Source organism: Mauremys mutica, chromosome 3 (genome assembly GCF_020497125.1).
Source record: "Mauremys mutica isolate MM-2020 ecotype Southern chromosome 3, ASM2049712v1, whole genome shotgun sequence".
Lineage (NCBI taxonomy): Eukaryota > Metazoa > Chordata > Testudines > Geoemydidae > Mauremys > Mauremys mutica.
Window position 1 is genome coordinate 88,973,101 of NC_059074.1, and position 23,950 is coordinate 88,997,050.

Sequence of the window (23,950 nt, forward strand, 5' to 3'; positions counted from 1 at the left end):
TGCAACTTCAGCTATGGGAATACCGTAGCTGAAGTCGAAGTATCTTATCCCGACTTACCTCCCGTCCTCACCGCTCGGGATCGACGTCCGCGGCTCCCCCGTCGACTCCGCTACTGCCACTCACTCCGGTGGAGTTCCGGAGTCGACGGGATCGCGTTCGGGGATCGATATATCGCGTCTAGATGAGACGCGATATATCGATGCCCGCAAAATCGATCGCTACCCGCCGATTCGGCGGGTAGTCTGGACGTACCCTTAGAGGTTTTTAAGGCCTGGCTTGACAAAGCCCTGGCTGGGATGATTTAGTTGAGGTTGGTCCTTCTTTGAGAAGGCTTTTGATAGCATTCACAGGACTAGCCTATGGCACATTCTGCGGGTATATGGAATTCCTTTCCATATAATCAATGTCATCAACAGCTTCTATTTCAAGTGTACATGCAGTATTGATTACAGTGAGCTCAGTTTTGAAGTCAATACAGGAGTACGTCTGGGGTGTGTCATGTCTGCAAACCTCTTCAACATTGCCATCGACTGGGTAATGTGGTGTACAACAGAAGACATGCCAAGAGGCATTACATGGACACTCTTCTCATCCCTCTTCACTCTCCTATCACATATCCAACATCGTATACAAGAAAAAACAACTTGACTCAACACATTCAGCCAGCAAATTGGACTGAAAATCATCTGCATTAAGACATATCTTAATATTAATATTAAGATATTAATATTGCCTCACCATCTCCAGTACAGACAGAGGATTATGTTCTCACCAATGTAGAAACATTCACATACTTGGGCAGCACCATCAGCCAGGACGGTGGAAAAAGCCAGAACATCCATAACAAAATCAATAAAGCCAGAAACACCTTCAGGAGCTTAAATACAGTCTGGAAATCATCAAAATACAACACCAAAATCAAAGAAGCTGAGAGTGACAGAAGGGTACAAAGACAATGATTAGTCAGGAAACCTCACCGATCATTGCCCACCAAGGTGCTGCCCTCTGTCTAAGGTCTGCATCCCTTTAATGCATCCACCACACATCTCTGACTACCACTTCTCATCAGCTGTAGAGCCAGATCCTCAACCAGTTTAAATCAGTGCAGCTCCTTGGAAGTTAATGAGGTTATGTCAATTTACACTGGGTGAGGATCTGGCTCATAAACTATATATGCATATACTGGTGCTAGGCAATATTGAGTGTCTGCTTTTGTGTGCTAATGCCTGGACATTTCCTGTATTACTTTGATTTCAATCATTGCTCTTCCCCCTTACCTCTTAAAGACAATTATGAAAAAAAGGTTGCACAATAAGTGGTCCCATTATGAATTCATTTGCTAGTTTTTTATTAGCGCAGATGATGATGAATTAATTCGGTATTCATGTAACTCTCATTTGCTGCCTCCAATAAGAATCCCTTTGTAATGCACCATTAGTTAAATGTAACATCACAATAAATATCCACCAAAAGAAAAGGAGCCTATATGTTACTTTAAATAATGAGCCAACAAAGAAGCCAGATTAGCACCATAAATTAATGACTGCTGTAGTATGGTAAGAATATATTTCCTAGGTATCAGCTATTCAGGCTGCCACCATAACAAAACCCATGGACAACCAATTTTTTTTTTACCAATTTCATTGTCTCTGGAAAAAGCCCTAGAGCCCCAGCACCACTTCTGCACCTGGGAGATGAAGTGAAACTCTACTTGTTCCATGGGTTGGGAATGCGCAGATCCAAAATGGGAGTATAAAGTCAATGTTATGTTTCTGCTATTCTTCCTCTTTATTCAAGATTATGCATATTTAGGAAGGAATCTCTTGTTTTTGACACTTTTCATCATTTTCCCTACTGAAGTTTTTGGTAATTGAAGCTACTGAGACTCAATTTCCTATCTTATCAACCTATACATTGGATGAATAGGGACATCAAATCCCTAATCTGATGATGGCGTGCACAAGGGGGTGGCAAGCAGGGGCACGGGCCCCCCCAATCAGCAAAGCCAGGGTCCAGAACTCCTCCAGGGTGGGGAAAGCAAGCTCCTCTGGCCCCCAGAGCTGGGGAGGGAGTTCCACCTCCTATGGCTGCCACTGGAGAGCGAGCTCCACTGGGCTGCAGGGGGAGGAGAGGAGAGCCAACTCTCTGGTCCCACGGCCACGGGGGAAGAGCCAGCTCTTATGGGCCAGGGGCTGCGGGGGAAGAGCCAGCTCCTATGGCCACACAGGGGAGAGCCAGTTTGCCAGTTCCTCTGGTCCCGGGGGGAAGGAAGGAGAAGGGAATCAGCTCCTCGGGCCATGGGGGGCACAAAAGTGCCCCTTCAAAAGCAGCCAGATTTTTATTTCTGTGCATACCACTACCAGAATCTGATTCAGTTTTTCATTCAGACAAATTCAAATTCAGAAGTGCACTCAAATGAGTCTAAGAGAAACTAATTTTGCCATTTTCTTCCCTCATACACAAAGTATCACCTATTAACTCAGGATTAACACCAGCATCAGTGAGCATAGGATGGGTCACAGAGGCTCAGTGTAAAGCAGTCTAATTTGTAGCCTACACTTTCTTACAAATAATGGTATTTACATCTTACATTTACTTCCAGTCTCTCTTCTCACAGCTAAGAAACACCTGTTTAGACACCCTTAATTTCGCTTACATTGACTGACTTAGACTCTCACTTACTTACCACCATATCATTTATAGGCCCCCTTTGGGGATAAATATAACCTCTCAATTTGGCCCTTGTCTGAGCTGTAACTGTTTAAAGGCTTGGGAAAGTAAAATCAGAGTAAGGTAGAGTGTGAATTTAAAGGGAATTAACTATTCCTGGTTAACTGCATGTTAAACTGTGTTGGATTAAACTAATTCAGAATAAAGCACTCTTATCCTGGAATAAAACCATGCACACATGGAATTAATCATAAATAGTTAATTAGGAATAGCTCTTCCAGAATATCTCCCTGTGTAGCCAAGCCATTAAGGAGTCTACAGCAGCATAATTCATAACCAAGAGAGACAGAAGAGAGGCGGATGGCAAGAAAAATCATTAATATATGAATGTGTAAATTAAAGTAACTTTACGCCTTATCCAACTTCCTAGTATGCCAGTAACATTTGCTAAGCTCCCCTCCCCAACATTACTCACAAATAGTTAAATTGAACTATACTTTATAGGAATTAAATAGTATCCCATTAAATAGCTTGTGAAAACTCTAGTGGAGCTTTCTCCGTCATTTACCGCAGCAGCAGTATATATATGTAGCTAGGCCATACATGTTGTGTATAATTAGTAAATATGGTTATTTTGACCTCACTGTGCCCATGTGGGTCCCCGATATTGCATTTGTTATGTAAAGAGCAAAACATTATGGAGAGACCAAATAACCAATGAAAAAAATGCTGGAGATTTATTAGAACTTAGCAAACGCTAGTCAGAGATCTTATGAAAAAGAAAGATTTGATTTTTAGTGTGCATTTAAGAGATTCATCCGGTAATGTATGTTTACGGGCACTGGAAGGGCAAGTTGATGGCAAAAGAACGTGAGGCAGAACAAAAAGATCTTGGATGGACGATGTTGTATCCTGAGTGGATCAAAAAGATTATTCAGCAGACGATTGTGCAGAATCAAACCTTCAGTAATGGAGATGCCACATAAGTAAAGTGTAAAGACCAAACAACACAACAGGATCCTAATTGTAGCTATGAGAATCTAAGTGTAAGGTCACCTTACATATCATCTGAGAGTCTGGATTTGTGTGTTTTGCTGTTGAAGCACTCAAATTAAAAGATCTTCTTGTAGCTGGAGTGATATATAATGTGAAAATTTGAAGTAAAAATATTTATGGTCAGATATAGAAGTTGTCACCTACATATGACATTGCCTGATTTTCAGTCAGGCTGAAATCAGCAGTTATGACTGCTCAGTACTTCAGAAATCAAGCCTAAGTGCCTAAGTTCAAACCATATTTTAGGTACCTCAATTTGAAAATATTTACTAAATGGGCAATTTAGTAAATATTTTCAAATAGAGGTATCTAAAATATGGTTCGTACTTAGGCTTGATTTCTGAAATACTGAGCAGCCATAACTGCTGACTTCAGCCTGTCTGAAAATCAGGCAATTTATATAAATGCCTAAATATGGAATCAGGTATCTTATTTTAGGCACCTATATTCAAATAGGTTAGCCTGAAGCAATGATCTAAAATAGCATTGTAAAATGTTTCAGAGTGCTTTTAATCAGCAATACTCAACTTTATGATACACTCAGTTTGGAGAACACTTTGTGATATTTCTCCCATGATATTGGATCCAGACCCACAGTGATGTCTGTAATCCACGCTCCTCTGCCCACAGTGATACATGGCAAACAATAGCTGGACAAATAAGCCTACCAGCAGACTGTGAGCAGCCAGCAGCTTAGTAAAGAGCCTAAATCTTCTGCTTGGTTTGCCTGGTTTTCTAGATAGTGTTGTGTTTATGTTTATGTTATTATACTGCTATGTTAATTACAGTATATGTTCCATTGTTCCTTAAAAAAATCTATATAAAAAGGACACTTCTGGAAGCTGCAACGGGCCAGGTTGCTATTGCCACACTATGTTACACCTTAATTTAGTTTTCAATTTTTACCTGGCATGTACTTGAAAAAAAATTGATAAGCAAATCTCTCTCTCTCTCTCTCTCCCTGCCCCAATGCACTCTAGGCTTGGGGCGGGGGCAATGAGACCTAACTGAAGTCTATACAGAAATGTTCAGAAAAAAATAGTGAATGCTGAGCCAGATCAGACCTATGATGTGCTAAGCCTGTGTCCTGTGTGACACATTAGTCTTACATTATGCTGAATCAACCCTGAATTTTTGCAGCATTATCTTCCACCAGCTACTCCATTTGGTCCACTGTCACTTTGACTGGGCAGCAGAAGGTTTCTACTCTAGCTTCTGTATATAGCCTGTGGAATGCACATCGTGTGTGTGTGTGTGTGTTTCTCCTTTGTATGGTTTGTGGCACAAAAAAGGACGCTCAAGTCTGCTCTCTTTGTTCTCATGGCCTCATGCTCTGAATATAAAAAAGGCTGAGTTTAATACATCCCTGCTGGACGTTTTAGCTTGCCTTTCAGCCTGCCATTTAACCAATGAAGGGCAACAAAATCACCAGCATTTCCCAAGGAAGTTAAGAGGAAGTTGTTCACCAGAGCTTAACTCTCCGGCTAACAACTCACTACAGTTTCAAATTGTTTTCGTTCCATAATCAGTCTGTATATATGGATCAACCTGTGCCCCATCCATGGGGCTATTAATTTGCTGGTTGTAAAGATTTAATAGTTGGGCTGTGCCAGTGACAGCTCTGTTTGTGATACACGTCCCCTCCCACAGTTGATAGAGGTCTGGTGTTCAGTCATAAAGTTCAGTTCTCCTACACTTTATCAATCAAATTCTCTGTGTGACTCAGTTCAGGTAAGATTTAAGGGAGGTAGTACAGCTTCTTCACAGTAAATACAGCAACTGGAAGGAAGAGTGAGCTTTACATTGTTCCCTTAATACATCAACTCTTCCAGCTGATTGTTCAGGTTTAGTGTTAATTCACAAATGGTACAAAAAGTAGGATACATTAAAACCCCAGCTCCTTCTTAAAGACAATAAAATAGCAAAGATCCTATTTTCTGAATCCTAGTTTTTTTATACATCATTGAAAAATGTCCTCTGGAAGTCATGAGGCCATTGTGATTCTCTGTCTTTTTACTTCGGAACCAGGCTCCAGTGGTTCTCATGCCACTATGAAATCTGAATGTATTTCACTAACCCACTCCCTCCTAGCTCCGTGGCTGTGTTTTAATTTAGTGGCCTTCTTACTCAAAAAGATTATTTTTCATACCTGGACTCATCATAAATTGTAAATTGAGTGAATTATTTCACAAATAGCAATGTATAATATGCTCTGGCTTTAAAGTTTTGATTGCACAGATTTTCTTTTCCTCTATTTTGACATATAAATATGATGGTGGATACATCAGGGATGTCTGACAGTAAGCACTTTGCAGTTTTGCCAGGCAGGTCTTGATGTTCTACTGAGAGCCTACTCAGAAAAAAATTACAGAATTAAGGGAATGTGGTTTAGTGGTTAGAGACCAAGGGACAGGTTCAATGGTGATGGAAAGGGTACTGTTAAGACATCATGGTGTTTATTCTCCCTCTCCAAGAAAGGGAATAGAATTAGCACACAGAGCTCACAGATCCATTTCTTCACTCCCCACTCACCTGCAGTAGTTCAAACTGCCAACCCACTACATTAAAGAAATGCCAGGGTCAACCTGCTGTAAAAAAGATCACATCCATAGTCAAGAGAAGTGAGCTGAGCTACAAGCCAAGAGCCAATGAATTCAAAACCCAGGCCTTCTGCTGACTGTGTCCTTAATATTTCTGTGTAATCCACAACCCTCATTGAGCAAGGCTTCATACTCCCAGCTGTACCATTCACCCATTATACAGATAAAATAACCTGGAGGTTGAAGAAGGTTACTGTAAGCAAATCTAGGAACAGAACACAGGTCCTTACCAGAACAGGCCTAATGCTTAGCCCCTTTACCACACTGCCTTTCGGTTACAGGATCATAAATTATGTGCTTGTTCAACTCACACTACTAGAGTATGTCTGTCCTCTAGTGACCAGACCACAGACCAACCCCATATAGAAGTTTATTCTCCTTTTAGGTCAGGTGGTAGAAGCTCATGCTTTTAGCTCTAGAGTCCCCAGATTCAGTCACTTCAGAAGACCTAAACAGGCGTATCATTATGCATTAGACCTACTCTTCTCCCGGAGGCAGGAATCCTGCATCCTGACTTACAACATTCTAATGTTAGTTCTCAAAGAGATGTATAACCCATTGCTAATGTACGTGTTGAGTTTCCCTCATAAAGGATAACAGCATTCCTTCCCACACCAGTTGTTCTGATAGGAGAAGTGATATGGGATGGCTCTGTGCATTTGAGGATTGAAACCTGCTGTTGACCCATGATGGTGAGAAACATCTGTAAGTTAGTGTAGCAACATGAAATAATTGTTGAAATGATTTTATCTAGCAAAACATATGTAGATGTTGTGTTTATATTTGTGTTACAGTTTATAACCGATACTATAGTTTTGTTTGAAGAAGAGGGAGAACAGTGTATAGGAGATTTCTGTTTGTGTACAGAGAGTGGAAAACCTGCCTGTGCAAACTCCAAAAAGCAGGACTTGATTTAATAAATGTATCTCTCCAGAAAGCAGCTTCATTCCCTACTGTTAGCACTTATTAGGGAATGAATGCCTCAGGACACTGCCAATAAGCTTTAGAACCTTTTGCTTCTAGGTCTTCATTAAGAGTACAGTTCAGTTTAATAGGGAATAAAGTCATTTCAACCTAACAAATGTTTGCTGGCTCCTGTATGAAACAGGTTTGGTGAGTCCCAGCTTCAATATCATTACTTTACTTTGCACTAAATGACAGGCTCAGCAAAGAGGCCAAGAAGTTCATGGGCCATGGAGATTGCTCTACCCCTATTACCAATAGAGGAAGTTTTGCCCCAGATGCTGGCAGGGCAGTATGCGTGGGAATCTTGCCCTGCTACTGCTCTATAGATAAAGAGGAGGGCTTCGTTCACCAGGGCTTTGTGAGCATTGCATCCATTCCACATAATTTTTATTTTAAAGCTGGAGTGTGCAGTTGTATGCAAATTAGTTGCAAGTATGCAAATGCACTCATTAAGATTTTTACATTAAATGTCACATGTAGAGCAGCACGAAATATGGCAGCTATTGACTGTGGCTACAGCTCTTCCTGTTTTCCATTACTCTCAGTCCTTGCCAGCTGGCATTGCCTCTCCACCCTCACTGACCATTGCTGGGTTTTCCCCTGCTGCTGACATGAATGAGCCTGGTGGATGGGGTAGGGGCAGATACCATAACAGGAAGCACCCCTTATTTGTGATTTGGGGCTAGATGCAATGAGATAGCCCTAATCTTTATTTTTAAACTCCATCCAAAGTGAGTCTGCACATTGGTTGTTCAAATAGAAGATATATGGGCTGCATTGGTGAAAGGGAAGTTGTTGAGACTGAGAACAGGAACTTTTGTGGAAAGTGTACATGAGGTGCTGAATGACTGAGTTGCTTAGGCTGTGTCTACACTACAGAATATGTCAGGAAAATTGATGTCGCTCAGGGGTGTGAATATTCTGCTCCCCTCGAACAACATAAATTACACCAAAATAAGTGTTCATATGCACAGTGCTATGTTGGCAGGAGAGTTCTCTCCCATGGGCATAGAGCGTCTTCACCAGATGTGCTGCAGCAGCACAGGTGTATCGGTACAACTGCTCTGCTGCAGCACTGTACATAGAAACATATCCTTAGTTTCTCACTTTTTACAGTTTGCCATGGTGGTCTGTTCAGTCCTGCAAACAACTCAGAGTTGATAATGTGTTAATAATTTGTTTACACCGACCAATTAATTAGAAGTCAATAATTTCTATTTGCACTTCTCCTGAATCCATCATGAAACCATCCCCTCTTTCCTGCCACAATGAATCAATACCTACAGCAACTGAATCAAATCACCACTCAGACCAGAAACATATCTGCTTGAAGTGCTGATGGAACAGAGTAGAAAAGGAAGAATAGCATTTGAGGAGAGAGAGAGAGAGAGAGAGAGAGAGAGAGAGATCAAACTGAAAGTTTTGTCATTTGCTAAAACACATATTACTAGAAGCCAGAATAAAGCAGAGTTGTGTGATTATTATAGCTGCTTGCAGGACACCAGAATTCTACTCTGTAGACCCAATCTTGCCCTGAGATGGCACAAAGTTCTCACCACAGTCCATGGGATTCATGTGCAATTTTGCACACACCCCAAGGGCAGAAATGGGCCCATGGTAAGAGTTTGTTGCATGTAACTCAAAGCATATCTCAATCTTTACTTAGGTTCTTCTAAGACATCTTTCTCAATTACTTTATAAACAAGGTCTGAATGAGTTATCCCCTGACAGCCAGTGATGAGCTGGGGAGAAAAGGCTTTTCTGCATTAACAGATTTCATTTACATGAACACACTTACTTTGCCTCAGTATCCAGCACAGAGCTGTATTGCCAAAATGATTAATTTTGGCTGGTGCTGGTTACAAACCACTTATTTTATTTTTCAACTGCTTGGTATTTACTCTATTTTTCACCGAAGCCATCTGAAAAAGAGCAAACTAAGTGAAATTAATAATGTGTATATGATTACTCTCTTATGCCTTTACCGTCTTGTTTTACATTCCCTCCCACAGCTCCACAGGTCAAAAGATTCATCTCAGAGAACGTCCAGGTCTGCAACCCATATGTCAATCACTCCAACATATAATTCTTTTCTACTGTTACACAATATAAAGTGATAGTTTGGTACCTCCAGGCATTTTCCTCATTCCAGGCCCATTCAGGCTATCACCATTTAAAGCTGTCACACACAAAAATTATAGAAAAATTGAAATAAATATTCCAATTAAAATCAAACACAGAACCCAAGGAAAAAAAATGGCAGTGATGAACTTTCTGTTAATAAACTCTGCAGCTAATAAATACTGTCAGCTGTTTCTTTAAAAGACTTCTCTGAATGAAAAGCTCAAATCATGTTGCAAGGCAGAATTGTAGGTCTACTATCCATCATGATAGCTGCAGCACAAAGTGCTGTAAACTCAGAAATGGGCATCCAGCTTGTCAGATTCTCACAAAATATGTCCAGCATCTCTCATCTGTCTCAGGCTTTGAAGGACAAATGCAGCCCATGCACGTTGGCAAAGGCAGTTGAGATGTAGGGTGCAATTAGAATCCAAATGTAAAAAGCTTTTACCTTTTGTGCATGGTGTATGTTTCTGCGTGTGCACCCTATGTCATCTACGGACATTACACCTGACTGTATTTCAGTAAAAGAGAGGAAGGGCATATTCCACTTACTATTCAGATTCTAGTTGCTCTTTTTAATAACACAGTCTAAAGGGAAATGGAGGGAGGGCATGAAGCAGCTCATTTTCATGAACCTCCTGTCCTGAATAAGTAGATGAAAATACATGCTGAGCAAACCAAGCCACAACTGCTGTTCTATTAGAGTAAAAATAGTATTAATCTGTCATCCTTTATCAGACTTTGATGATCATTAAACTAAGCAGACAAGTTGTTAATGGCTACAATGCCCGATATGCCCTGACAATATACAGGCAATAATAGGAAGTGAACAGCCCCAAATCCTGCCCCATTGCCAGTGGGAATTAATTTCATTGAGATAAACATGCTCGAGCAAGTAAATGGAAATTTCTTCTGCACAAAACCAGTTAAAAATCAAATTTTTCTTTTAATCCATTGGAAAAGGCCAATTACATTGGCTGCAGTAATCACTCTTCTCCTCCTACTGATGCTTTAATAATTGTTAATATCAGCGTGTGAAAATACTAATTTAATTGGGTCTGGTTTACTCTTCTTAAATGGCATTTAGGTTTTAAGGGGAAAATGGCTTTTTAAATTTATATTGACAGTGTGTGTCCTTTGAGATTTTCATGTCCTGTTCTAGTTAACAACAAATGAAGATAAATACTGAACAAAGTCTGTCTCATATTCTCGTACTCACAAGCAGTCCTATTTACACAGTGTTTCCAATACCTTACAATTTATTAGCTTTTATTTATTTATTTATTTGTTGTCATTAAATTCTAATTTTCTAGTGCATTTCACCATTTGCTTCTAACTTCCAATGTATCAGCCAAAGAATAATGACCAGTAAATGGTAAATGTTATCTCAACAATTTACACTGAAGCTAATTGCTGGTGATTTGTGGGTCCAGCGTGACAGTAATGACAAAAGAGGTGACAAAAAGGAATGTATTTCAACTGGCACTAAAGGAAGTATGAAAATGCCATCCTACATTTTATGTATTTTACCTGACCCAAGTCAGCATCCCTCCTTTAAATCATTTTTTCAAATTTTCTTTTGATATTTTCCAGCTAGCTAAATTATCCTGTTCAGTAAAGATGATTGACTGCAAATAATATATTGGACATGTTGGACTAGAGATGAAGTGAAAAGGCATGATTACATGAAGGTTTTAAGAAACTAGCTCCTGGTTTATGAATAAAAAGTATATAGGAGACATTTAGATTTAACTAAGATTCAATGGAAAAGGCTATAAAAGTTGAAAATGAAGTTAGTTCTGCGTTACTATTATTGTTTTATTAGGTTGGAATCAGTCAGGCTTAAACATATAGTATGCTATAGTCAGCAGCTCCATCAGTGTATCTCAGTCCTGACCTGAAGGTTTCAACCTACAGTGGAGAGTGCCAAGAGACACTTACAGACTGCAGACTCATTCAGCTCTAAGATAACCTATTGCCTCTGAAGAAAGCAGTATTGGGAATAGGTGGACAGCAGTAAAGTGGAGGGATGAAATCAAGAGGCTCATTTCACACTGAGTTCCTTGCAGCTATCTGACTGAAGGCATTTTTTTGTTGGCTCAGGTCAAGATCTATTTCAAACGCAGGTCACACGTCAAGGTTGCAGCTGTGCAAGCTCTGAGCAAAAGAACTCCATTCACTGCATTTATCTAAACAACAGCAAAAGACTGGAAGGCGAAGTTGGACAATGCAATGGAATGCTTGTTCCCATTAGATCCTTCTGTAAATTACAGTGGGAAAGAAAAAGACACCTATACCAAAACCTTAACTAACTGTCCAACACATAATGCTTGTTTCCTGGTAAGCCATATGTCGTGATTTAGCCCATAGTACCAGAATACTACTAATGTACATGAAACTGCAGCTGGCCTGATTCTCCTCTTGCTAACACAAGTGTAAATCAAGAATAACTCCTGGGAAGTCATCTAGAAACAGCAGGGGAAAGCTGGTGTAATTCACACTGGGATTCCCATATACAATAATACATTTTGTTCAGCAATAATCTTTAGTTATCTCATAAGTCCCAAACTAGGACATACATTTTGGTACTGCATTGATCTGGAAGTTGGGAGTCGGAAAAGACCCATTTCCTCCTCCTAGTAAGGCTCCATTTGTGCCACTCTGTTGGCAGAAAGGGACAGTAAAGTCAGCTTAACCAGCTACTCCAAAATTGTCCTAGTATTAAGGGAGTCCCCCTATGGTCCACAATAGCCTTGAATGTAGGGGGAGTGGTTCAGAAAAGGGGTCATGACTGGAATTTCTCTTTGGTCCAATTTTTTGCAGACACTGGAAGAAATTCTTGGGCAGCACAGTGAAAGTTTCAGCAGCTGTGGGGCAGCTCTAATTTACACTTAGGACCAAATCAGACTGCAGCAGCCCTTGAATTGGGGAGCCACAATATTAGATGTGGGATCCCTATCTGAGGAGCCTCTGAAACCTGTCAGAGATATTCTGGTTAGCCAGACCTCTATATACTGTATGCTGGCTTGAAGAACTGCAAATCCCAGGGTGCTGTCATGGGTGCCCTCTGGGACTAGACTAAGCTTCTTGGGTCAGAGGCTTCTCCAAAGGTGGCTCCATTTTGTGTGCAGGGAGCTAGAAAAGAGAGCTGCTGCTCCCTTTGAGGTCTGGGACAAATAAATCTGTCACAGAGCCCTTTTGTTGAGTTGCCAGAGTTGAAGACATGCGACTACAGTTGACAACTTGTTAGTGCTGAGCCCTAGCTCATGGCCTCCTTCTCTGCAGCTAGGCATTGAGACTAAAAACCAGAGGCTGTTGGTTCTGCAGCAGATCTGACTTTGGCTTACAGACAATTGAGAAAAGAGTAAGTTGAAGATACAGTGTTAAGACTTACTGGACAACTTAAGCTGGTCACAATACAAAATTGCCTCACTCCTTGTTTCACCTGGACTGCCTCTATCAGACTTACAGAGTGCTGGCCTGAACTCCTGCTCACCCAGCGTGCCAGCATAAGAGAGAGTCCAGGACAACACACTGAAGGGAGAGTGCACACTCAGGGGTGGGGTGTATAATGCTAATAGCTCTGGTTAGGTTTGTGTTGCTGTTGAAAGTTGCAGCCATTAGCTGAACTATTGCAGTGCCACCCACTGACCTGGACAGTACAGTTATAACAGTTAAGTGATATTAATCTGTTGCATTTTCCATTGTATGTGGCTAGGAAAACTTTTAAGTAAAATTGTGTTGGTTTTATTTTGGGTGTTTATTGCCTCTGTAAGACCTGTTATTTATACTGTTGTTCCTGGGGGCAACTGAGGTACACCTACAGGTGTATGCAGTGTCTGGCCTGATGGAAGCACCGCCAACTATAGATAGTCATCTGAGTAAGGGGACTACTGCAGAGGGATGACTAGAGAATTCCCACGTCGTTCCCCATCACAGCTGGGATCCTCAGGATCTCCATTATTCTTCCTTCTCTTCCTTCCCCCATCACTGCCACTCCATATTCTCTTTCTTATTCGCTTCATTAAACAAACAAACAAACCGCACTTTTAGTAATTCTTTAACCCAGCACTGAGCCCTTTCCTCAGTATCTTATTTGTGGAGCTTTGACTGCTGTGAGGTACACTTCTTATAGCCACTCTCCTTTCTCCCAGATCCTACGTATTTCTTCTCTGTCCTTTCACCTGTGCTCTCCTCTTCAGGACACCAGTGCTAGAACCAAAATGCTACAAAACATTCTTTCTTCTGCTTTGCATTGTCTATTTACCCCACCATAGCTTCCAAATTTACCTCTCTGTCTCCTTCCTATGTCACATGGAGTCATACTTCTTGGGAATATGTGACTGGCTTCGCCTCACATGCTGAAAATGCCCCATATTGGTTTACTCTCTTGTGCAGGAGGGTGAGTTATTAAATGGTATGATGCATTTTCAAAGTCTCTTTCTAGTTTTGCTGACATGCTCCTCAAGGCTGCAGCGCCATTCTGCCCTGGAGCATCCCCGCAAGCATACTGGGAATGCCATGCCAAGAATGTTCTCTGCTCCAATGTGGCACCACAGCATTTCAGCAGCGCGGCATGTATAATTCTGTAAATTAAAGATGCTTTAGCAATTGAACAGAACATCATGGGGGACACTGGGGTTCATAACTCTGATTAACCTTAAACCCTTATTTGTCCCTTGTGCCTGATTTAAAACCCCATCTATGCAAAGGACTCCTTTTATGTATCAGACACAGCTCCATCCAGCCTGCCACACATCTCTAGATGTTAACCTGCATAGACTGCATATGAAATAAAATGTGGGAAAGATCTACAACCTCCCTCAATACCTCCCCTCTCTTTCTTTCCACCATCATCCTCACTTACTGAAGATGAAGGTTAATATTAAACATTGCATTAATGGCTGTCAAATCAATCATGATCTTCTCTGAGTTATGCTAGACAGAAGCAACACACTTTATAAGAAATCAGAGAAGGGCTTATGCCAAAAGTGGATGAGATAATGTAAAATCACTTATACAGGCACTCTGGAGATAGAACCCTGTTTAATATTTAATATAGTCATTAACCTGAGAACGGGAGGAAGAGGGTAATGGATGGCCTATTGCCTTCACCCACTGGACAAGGTTCTGAAGTGAGCCATCTCCCCTGGGGCAAGTATCATACATGCCTAAAATCTATAAAGAGGGTCACAGATAAAAGAAGTTTGAACAGTCTCAAAATTCCCACAAGTTATTTCAAAATTGCAGGATGCATCCAGAATCAAAGGCAGAGAGATTAACCGTACCATAGATGGCCATTGGCTGTAGCAATCTAAATGCTCAGTTAGTTTATTATGGCAACAAACATACTGTAGCAGTAGAATAACCAACACAGCTAGAGAAATTACAGTAAATAATTAATTATTGACGAAAACTACCTGCAAGAAACATTACTCTTGCCTTTTCTTCTATTTCTACTTTTTTTTCCCTGCTTGGATGACCAGCTCTTGGGAATCACTTTTGAGTGACAGGGATCCCTGAACCAGATTTCACAATGAGAAATCTGGGCTTACATTACAAAAAATAAAGACATAAAGCAGTTTAAGCATTTAAATTTACAGGCAACCTTTTAAATAACCTGGATATTTTTACATAGAAACAATGTGTGAAGAGTATGTATTTATGCAGCATGTAGCTAAGTTTATACTGTAATCATTATAATAATATAGACCCATCATTGTTGGCACAGGAGAGGTATAATTTGTACATTCTTGCCCCAGTGAGGGCTGCAGCTCCTATCTATTCAAGGTATTTATATTTCCCCAATTATCATGGTATCTGAGCACCTAATGTGTTTATCATCACAACACCCCTGAGAGGTAGAGAAGTACCAGTACATCTGTATTACAGATGTGGAGCTGAGCCATTGAGAGACTAATTGACAAATCCAAGTTACCACAAGATGTCTGTGGTGCAGCAGTGACTTGACCCCCGATCTCCCAAGTCCAAGGCTTTCCCCCAACACTTTTTTCCTTCACCTTTTTTTCCAATAAGGCTGGAGGGATAGGAGGGCCATAAATCGGCCATTCATCCGGCTTTGGACTGGACAGTCCTCTTTTTCTAAGTATCAGAGGGGTAAATGTTAGTCTGTATCCATAAAAACAACAAGGAGTCCAGTGGCACCTAGAAGGTTAACAGATTTATTTGGGCATAAGCTTTCGTGGGTAAAAAACCCCACTTCAGATGCATCTGAAGAAGTGGGGGGGTTTACCCACAAACGCTTATGCCCAAATAAATCTGTTATAGTCTTTAAGGTGCCACCGGACTCCTCACTCTTTTTCTAAGGTTATTTCCCTGTCCAGTACTGAGACAAAACCAGATGTGGTTTTGTCCAGTATCATGGATGGGGGAGACCATTCTGAAGAGTATGTGCCAGGGGGAGGAGGGGTAATGCCATTCCTGGAAGTACTGGAATGTCCAGTATTCTGGGGATGTGGCAGAGGCCACTCTACAGGGGCAAGTTCATCCCAAGAGGAAGGGACCGGCGGTTTCCACTGCCACACTTTCTCAAGGACTTCATTAAATAAAGACTGAAGTTAGGAATATGCTGAGTCAGCCACCTCCCCCAGATGCCAGCACTGCTACTTGTGAGATTGTGCTGGCTGCCTGGGGGCACCCTGACAGAGGGAAAATAGTAGCTGTTTTCTATCACTGCAGCTTCATGATGGTGGACTCAGGGGCAGCTCTAGGCATTCTGCCGCCCCAAGCACAGCAGGCAGGCTGCCTTCGGCGGCTTGCCTGCGAAGGGTCCGCTGGTCCTGCGACCTCCCGCAGGCGTGCCTGCGGGAGGTCCGCCGAAGCCGCGGGACCAGCGGACCCTCCGCAGGCAAGCCGCCGAGGGCAGCCTGCCTGCCGCCCTCGCGGCACCAGCAGAGCGCCCCCCGCGGCTTGCCGCCCCAAGCACGCACTTGGCGTGCTGGGGCCTGGAGCCGCCCCTGGGTGGACTTCCCACTGCTGGGGCAACTACATCTGGAAGCTGGCATAGGCCCAGAATGCATCTGGCCTATTGAAATAGAGCAGGTCAACAATTTTTTTTTCAGACAAGTCTCATTTTCTTACCAGCTTTACACTGAATATTGATAATATACTATACAAATTTGCAGAATGCTACTTACAGATACAATCTAAATGCTACGTGACAACAAGTAAAGTGTGATTTCTAAACATTAGGGTAAATAATCATTGCTTATTTTTCTCACAGTGAGATAAATGCCTGTTAGCTGTACTATTATTATTAATTAGTTGACAATAGTGACCAAAGACCCTACTGAGGTCCTGTTGTGTTAGGTACTATATACAAAACTAAACAAGGCATTTCCCCCCCTGAAGAGTTTGCAGACCAAATAGACAAGACAGACATAAGAAGAAGGAATTAAATCCAGCATACAAGCAGAAGTTAGACTGATGATAGGTCACAGATTATTACATCCATCTATTGTATTTTAATGGAAAGATTCATTTGGGACCTTTGGCTATTACTGTAAGATAAATAATAAATAATCATGAAGAATGCAATCAAACTGGTGACTTAACTTGGAGGAGTCTTTTTCAAAAGACCTTCCTTTCTTTAAAATCAAAGACTAAGCAGCAGTATTTTGATCACTGTAAAAATGTCCCAAATAGAAAAAGAGTGATTTCTGACTTCCAAAGTTCAGCTAGATATTATGCGTTGCTAGGGATATACCAAGAATCAAGCTCTGTAGGGAAAATGTCAGATTTTAAAAGATAGTTAGGAATATTAAAATGCAGATAAGGTGACCAGTGGGATTTTCTAAAGCCTCTGAGCACATTAGGCACCTAACTCCTGTTGAAATCAAGAGGAGTAAAGAACCCTTGGTGCTTTTGAAAATCTCAGTAGGGGCCTATTTGCATCTTTGAAAATCTTGCCTGATGGCCCTATGGACTAATACATTATTTTGTTCCACCATCTCTTCTCCCAAGAAAACTCCTGCATGTTCATGGAGGGGGAAGTGGGAGCGACTTTGCTTTATTGAAGCCCAGTCCTGGGATTTGCTGAGCGTCCTGAAACCCTGTTGAATTCCAGGGGAGATGAGGCAGCTCATGCCTTGAAGGATCAAGTCTCACATGGTGCAGTGATGTAGGATAAGGGCTGACGCATCTCAGCGCTGTTTTAGCATGAGCCACTTCATCCTATTCTTATTATTCCACTGTTATGTATTATGACTGTAGTGCCATTAATTTGTGTGGCACTTTCTAAGGAAATAAAGAGACAAGATCCCTGCCACAAGGAATCTGCGGTCTCAATTGGACCAATCCTGTAACACAAATGACAAGTAATATGGGGACAGGAAAGGAGGAAGAGACAAATGTAAATGATGAGAAGGGAATATTGCTCTGAAGGGAAGAATAGATTACTGTAGCAAGCAAATCATTTTTTTGCACATTTATTGCTTACTTAGGTAATTTATTACCACAACCACAATAATAATATAACTGCTACTAGTTCTATAGAGGGTTAGGCAAGTGCAGACATTCACAACGTCAGTACAGGAAAGAAGCTGAAATAAGAAAGTCTTTAATTTCTTGGTTTCATGTAGAAAATATCCTTGCATTTTCTGCGCATGTTCAATTCCATTTCACCTTATGTCTCATCTAGCTTCAGCTAACATGAATTTGTCGGACTTCAGTTTACAACTATTGGTATAACAAGATCCAATGACTGGAAGTTCAACCTAGTCAAAATCAGACTAGAAATAAGATGCACATTTTTAACAGTGAGGGTACCTAGCTGTTGGAACAACTTACCAAGGGTTGTGGTGGATTCTCCATCAATGGAAGTATTTAAATCCAGATTGCATGCTTTTCTAAAAGATCTTCCCTAGTTCAAACGGGAATTATTTTGGGGAAATCCCACACCCTGTATTATACTAGATGATCACAATGGTCCCTTCTGGCCATATATTCTATAAATCTATGAATCCATTCTTTCCCATGAGTGACTTCAAAAATTTCAAATGAGCATCAACCTGCGTCTAAAATTATGTCCACTGTCGTCCATAGCTAAACGCTTGCTCTGGCACAGACTCAGACATGCACTTACAAACTGAATTTGTTGTGTGCTAACCGGGTACTTTGATGTCTGCCTATTTATGGGCACAGATCCATGGGCCAGATTCTCCAGCCTGGCCCAGCAACACTTGCTGCAGGATACAAGGGCCAGGAAGGAAAAAATGGCTTTTAAGACACTTCTTTGCTTTCCCAGGCCTAGGGCTGGGTGTGGGTTGGTTTAGTCCCAACGTAACTTTCAGCAACCACTATCCTGGCAATAACTGTCCCCTAGGGGAACATTTTACTGGCCAGGGATCAATGACGCACAAGTCTGTCTGGCCACATCACCCCTCCCACTGACAGCTATGTGCTTCACTGGCTTGCTGGACTTGTGGGAAGAGTGTAATTTCTGGGTCTTGAATTTGATCAGATCATCAGCTGCAGTACCCCTGCCTTGCAGCAATGCTTCAGCTCTTTAACAAATACAAATTAAGCAACTGTCAGTTCTACATTGCATATGGAAAACAGCTCCTCCAACAACACAGTGCCTGCTAACATCAGGCTGAGGCTTTGCTTCAGAACTAACTCAGGGTTTGTCTGCACTGGTGGTGGAGGTGTAATTTCCAGCTTGGGAAGATATATCCATGCTAGTTCTGATTGAGCTAGCTCGTGTACTACAAATAGATGTGTAGCTGTGGTGGCATGAGCAGGAGGACAGACTAGCCCTCTGAGTACAAGCCCTAGGTATATACTCAGGCAGTTAGCCTATCCCACTGCATGCTAACTTGATCACAGCTAGCACAGGTATGTCTACCTGACCTGGAAATTACACCTCCATCTCCAGTATAGATATACCCTCAGAGTCTGATCCCACTCACAGAAGATTTCCATTGCCTTCAATGGGAGTTGGATCACTCCCTCAGAGAACTTAAAGAATCATCTATGACTCTTCCTGCAGCATCTTGTATGTTTCTAGTGACTCTTTTTCCACCAAATCCAACTCTGCTATTACTGCTATCTGATGCGATCACAGCCAAGGTGATACAGCTACATCATACATCTCTGTGGCAGCAGCCTTTAAATGAGTTCGTTTCAGAGCTGCTTTGCTGCCCTGCTGTTACGCTGAGAGTCACCTATTAGCGCTGAATATTCTGTCCTTCTTCCTAATAATGGACATTTTTCTCCCTGAACTTTCAGCTTTTGTGCTTTGCTGAACTCTGCTATTTATTGTAGTGGGCATTAAGACGAGCACGTTGAGACACAGCAATATAAAAGCTATAAATCAGTTGCTAACGTTGAGAGGCTGTGGTTGAACTCAAACATTTTTATAATGGTTAAGTGAATCTGGAGTGGAAAAAAATTGTAATACACTTTTATACCTGTAATTTCTGCCCACATAAGAAAAAATGTTAAAGGAAGCTGAGTTCAGAGTCAGAAGTAAAGTGGCCTTTACCATCAGAGATAGTTGCATAATAATTAAAAAAAAAATAACACTGATGAATCACAGCATTAAAAACAATCTCCCAGTAAGTTCAACATCCTTGCCCATGCTTACAGCAAGCAATGGGGGAATTTAAATGAAATGCTAAACTTTTAATGACTGGCTAAAAAAACAACAACCTCAGGGTGATATTTTAAAGCATGGTAACCAATATGGCTTGCTTTATATGTTTGAATGTTATGTTTGGAATTGATAGTGGCTTCTAATGCTGATAAAGCAGCAAAACTTTTTTGCTTGCTTTGCTATCACTAAATTTCTAAATTTAGAGTGAGCCATTCTGTGTGAAGAATTCTGTGAGCCATTTGTTAACATACTGTACAGTGCCAGTGTGTTTTTTACTCTTTTTAGATAGCAATAAAAGTACAAGTACTTTATTTTTCTAAACTCAATTTTTTCAAACTAACCGGATACTGTATACCATTTCCTATTGTAATTCAAAGCACCATCCAGTGCTTTGTATTGTTAAAAAGGGATTTCACAGCACTGTTTCCACACACTCCCTTTATGTTAATTACATTTCACTGAAAGGTAGTGTGGTCTAGTGGATAGGACAACAGATTGCAACTCAGCGGAGTTGGCTTTTGTTCTTGATTCTCCCACTGATGTGCTGTGTGACTTTGGGCAAGTCACTTCACCTTTGTGCCCTTATTTAGCCCTCCCACCTCCTGTCTCTTTTATGCTGCAAACGCCTCAGGGCTGGGATTGTCTCTTACTATGTTTGTATAGCTCCTAGTACGATGGGGCCAATACAAGATGTGGCCTCTAGAGGTTACCATAATAAAATAACATAACTGTAGCCCTTCTGGCAGATGGTGTCAGATATCTGGGATCAATATCTAGAGGTTCCGCTTAACAATTAAAAACAGAACCAGCTTGAGGCCCCACCCCGTAATCTGGGGACACTAAACACCACCCCTAGGAGCAAGCACTGAGTCGAGGTATAACAAAAGAGCACTTTTATTAAAAAGGAAAGTGAACCCAGCATTAATTTGTGAAAACACCACAACCACAATTCAAAAGTTTGTAACCAAAAGCAAACACCCACCCCACAGTACGTTGGGCAGCATCCTTTGCCTCAGTTTCCCACCTTGTGGCATTGTGAAAGTCTAATGAATGAATATCCCTTTACCATGCTTATAGCAAACAATGGGGGCATTAAAATGAAATACTAAACATGTCCCCTTTCCCTCCACTGCACCTCACTCACAGCTGGTTTTCCTTGGTCAGCAAAGACCCAGAGTTCAGAGGTGCATTCCAGTGGGCTCCCTCCCACCTCTGAAAGTAGGAGAGGGCATTGAGCAATGTTTGCTGCTCCTGCACACCTCTGCAACTGGCTTATTGCTACTGCTGCAGCTGTTTCCTCTGCTGAGGCTGCTTGCTGCTCACTGCCACTTCTGCCATGCTGTGTTCTGAGGTTCGGCCATTTAGCCAAGCTTTTAGTGATTTCAGCTCTCAGCAATTTCACTGGGTGCAGGGAATCCAACTGCTAGGCAGCCTCTGTGTTGTCTTTTACTGCAACACTGCTCCCCTTCCACCGCGCCATCTAAGCTTTTGCTTCTAGACCTGCTTATCAGTGATTCAACTCAGGTAATCACTGAACAGAAACAATGGACTCTCCATTGCGTCTAACCAGCTCTGTCCTCAAACACTGGAGCAGAGAGAGTCAATGGGTGTCTAGAACTCCTTCTGAAGAGACCACACCACCCCCACAGAAACAGTCCCCAGACCTTCTCTTTTTTCACTGGGATTTGGTATTCCTACTCCTGCTTACAAAGTGAGTTTCAGTTTCCAGCATGCGACTCCCCAGGGGGACATAGAGGGTCAAGTGCCCCCCACAGCAGCCAGCCCCAATAGGGAGTGGAAGGGGCAGAGCCAGACCTGGAGCGAAAGGGGTGAGGCCAGAGCCTCTTCTGGCCATGCTGGGATGCACAGCAGCTGCCTGGAAGAGCACCTGGCTGTGGTGTCAGGCTGCACCCAGCCCAGGCTCAGCTCCCAGGGACAGCGGTGGAGCGAGCTGGAGTTCCCTCTCACTCCCTAGCATGCTTGGAGTCAGCCCCTATCCCCAGAAGCCAAGCCTGGGCAGGGAGCAGGCTGCCCCTGCCACCCCTCCCCAGCCAGGCTCTCTAGCAGCCAGCTGCTGCTGCAAACAGAGCATGCTGGGAGGCAGGGAGGAGGGGCTCTGGCTAACTTGGCCCCTGTCCCAGAAGCTGAGCCTGGGCAGGGGGCATGTCTGCCACCACTGCCACCAGGGGCTCTCCCAGGCAGCTGCTGGGCTGCACTGGGTAGCATCGGGGAGCAGCTCCATCCTACTCCCCACCCGGGCCTGGCTGTCAGGGAGAGCAGCTGAATGCGCTGGGGGGGAACCGGCGCAGCAGGAGGACAGAGCCCCTCCCCCACCCCACAGGTAACATGGGCTAGAGGGGGGCAGGGGTAGCGTGGGGCCCCAAGCTGGAGGCGGGATGGGGAGGAGACACATGGGGAAGTCACGTGTCCTCCCCTTTAGCTGGTGCCCCCCCATACTGATACCTCAAAACCAGCCAAAACTGATGAATTAGCAAAGCCGCTCCGCTTGCTGAGCACCTAGGCAGAGTGTCTGTGCAAATATGGTCTGCTCCTGAAGTCTCTTTTCCCCAGTTTGTCAGGCGAGAGCTCATTCAGACATCATTTTCATCACAGTACATCACATTCAAATACAAAATGTATACCACAGAAGCAAGAGTTTGGGCAGAAGCAAGTTATAGAGAGAGAGAATGTAGTTCTATGTATCAGCCACCCTTCATTATCTTTACTTTTAGGGAGTGGGCCACACAGGATTCTTCCATTTTAATTTTCCATTACCATTCTCAAAGGACCTGAGCTGAAGGTCTTGTCTACTTTGAGGATTTGCCCCAATTCCAGCCATTGGTGACCAGCCACTGAGGCAGCTGCACTGATGCATCCTCCCTTTGGGTCACATCAAGTTAGTATTAAATTAAGATCTGAGTCTCCTCTGTACAGTGCATTTGATGATTTAGTTAGTCTGTTCACTAACCACTGTGATCTTATATGTATGGAAGGCAAAAATGAGAATTCTATACATGGAAATTGGGTTTTATACTCTGAGCCATAATTTATGAAGTTTTCCAACTGAACATATAACCAGAGTTCCAATAAATTATACTGACCTGCTTTTTATTTTGTTTCTAAACTCTGTAATGTAAATATGTGGAATACACTCAAAAGTAAGCCAAAACTAAAATGGAATATATTAATGTTTGTTTTATATAGTATTTTAGCCAAGAGCTCAGAGAGCTGCATAACCTAATAAAACATGATTAAATACAATAAAAAAAACATAATTAAAACACCCTCACTTATACCCAGAGAAACAAATCCAGTGGAACAATGCAAAAGAATGAGGAATATGGGACGGATAATAAAACATGGGGCCAACAGTAATCATACTAAAAACACCTTTGAATTAACGTGTTCAGATATGTTTAAAGTGGGGAGACATTATGGCCCTGATTCTACAAAGCAACTTAAGTAGATGCTTAATTCCATTGAAATCAAAGGGAGTTAAGCGTGCCCCTTTCTGAAGAGGAGTGAACATAAGGTTGTGTTTAAAATTAAGCCTGTCTTTAAGTGCTTTACTGAATTTGGGTTTAAATGAGAAACATGTTATTTGATCAGTTGAACTACAAGCAGCATGTAGCCACAAAAGTGACATTGTTTGGCCTCAGTAAGAGATCATCTGTATGATTGCTTAATAATCTTTCACAGATCAAATTCCAGGTGGCACTTTTAAAAATAGTCTATGTTCTGGTTGACCCAGTCTGATACACTGTCACGTGCAGATTATCTCTGCCAGAGGCAGGAGAAATCTTCATCAGACTGGAGTGAATGGCATCTGGTTAGGGTGTTTATGTACTAAATTACTTAGACCACACCCTCCGGGCCCTGCTCTGGACTGTCCGAATCACAGAACACTGTGGAAAAGCC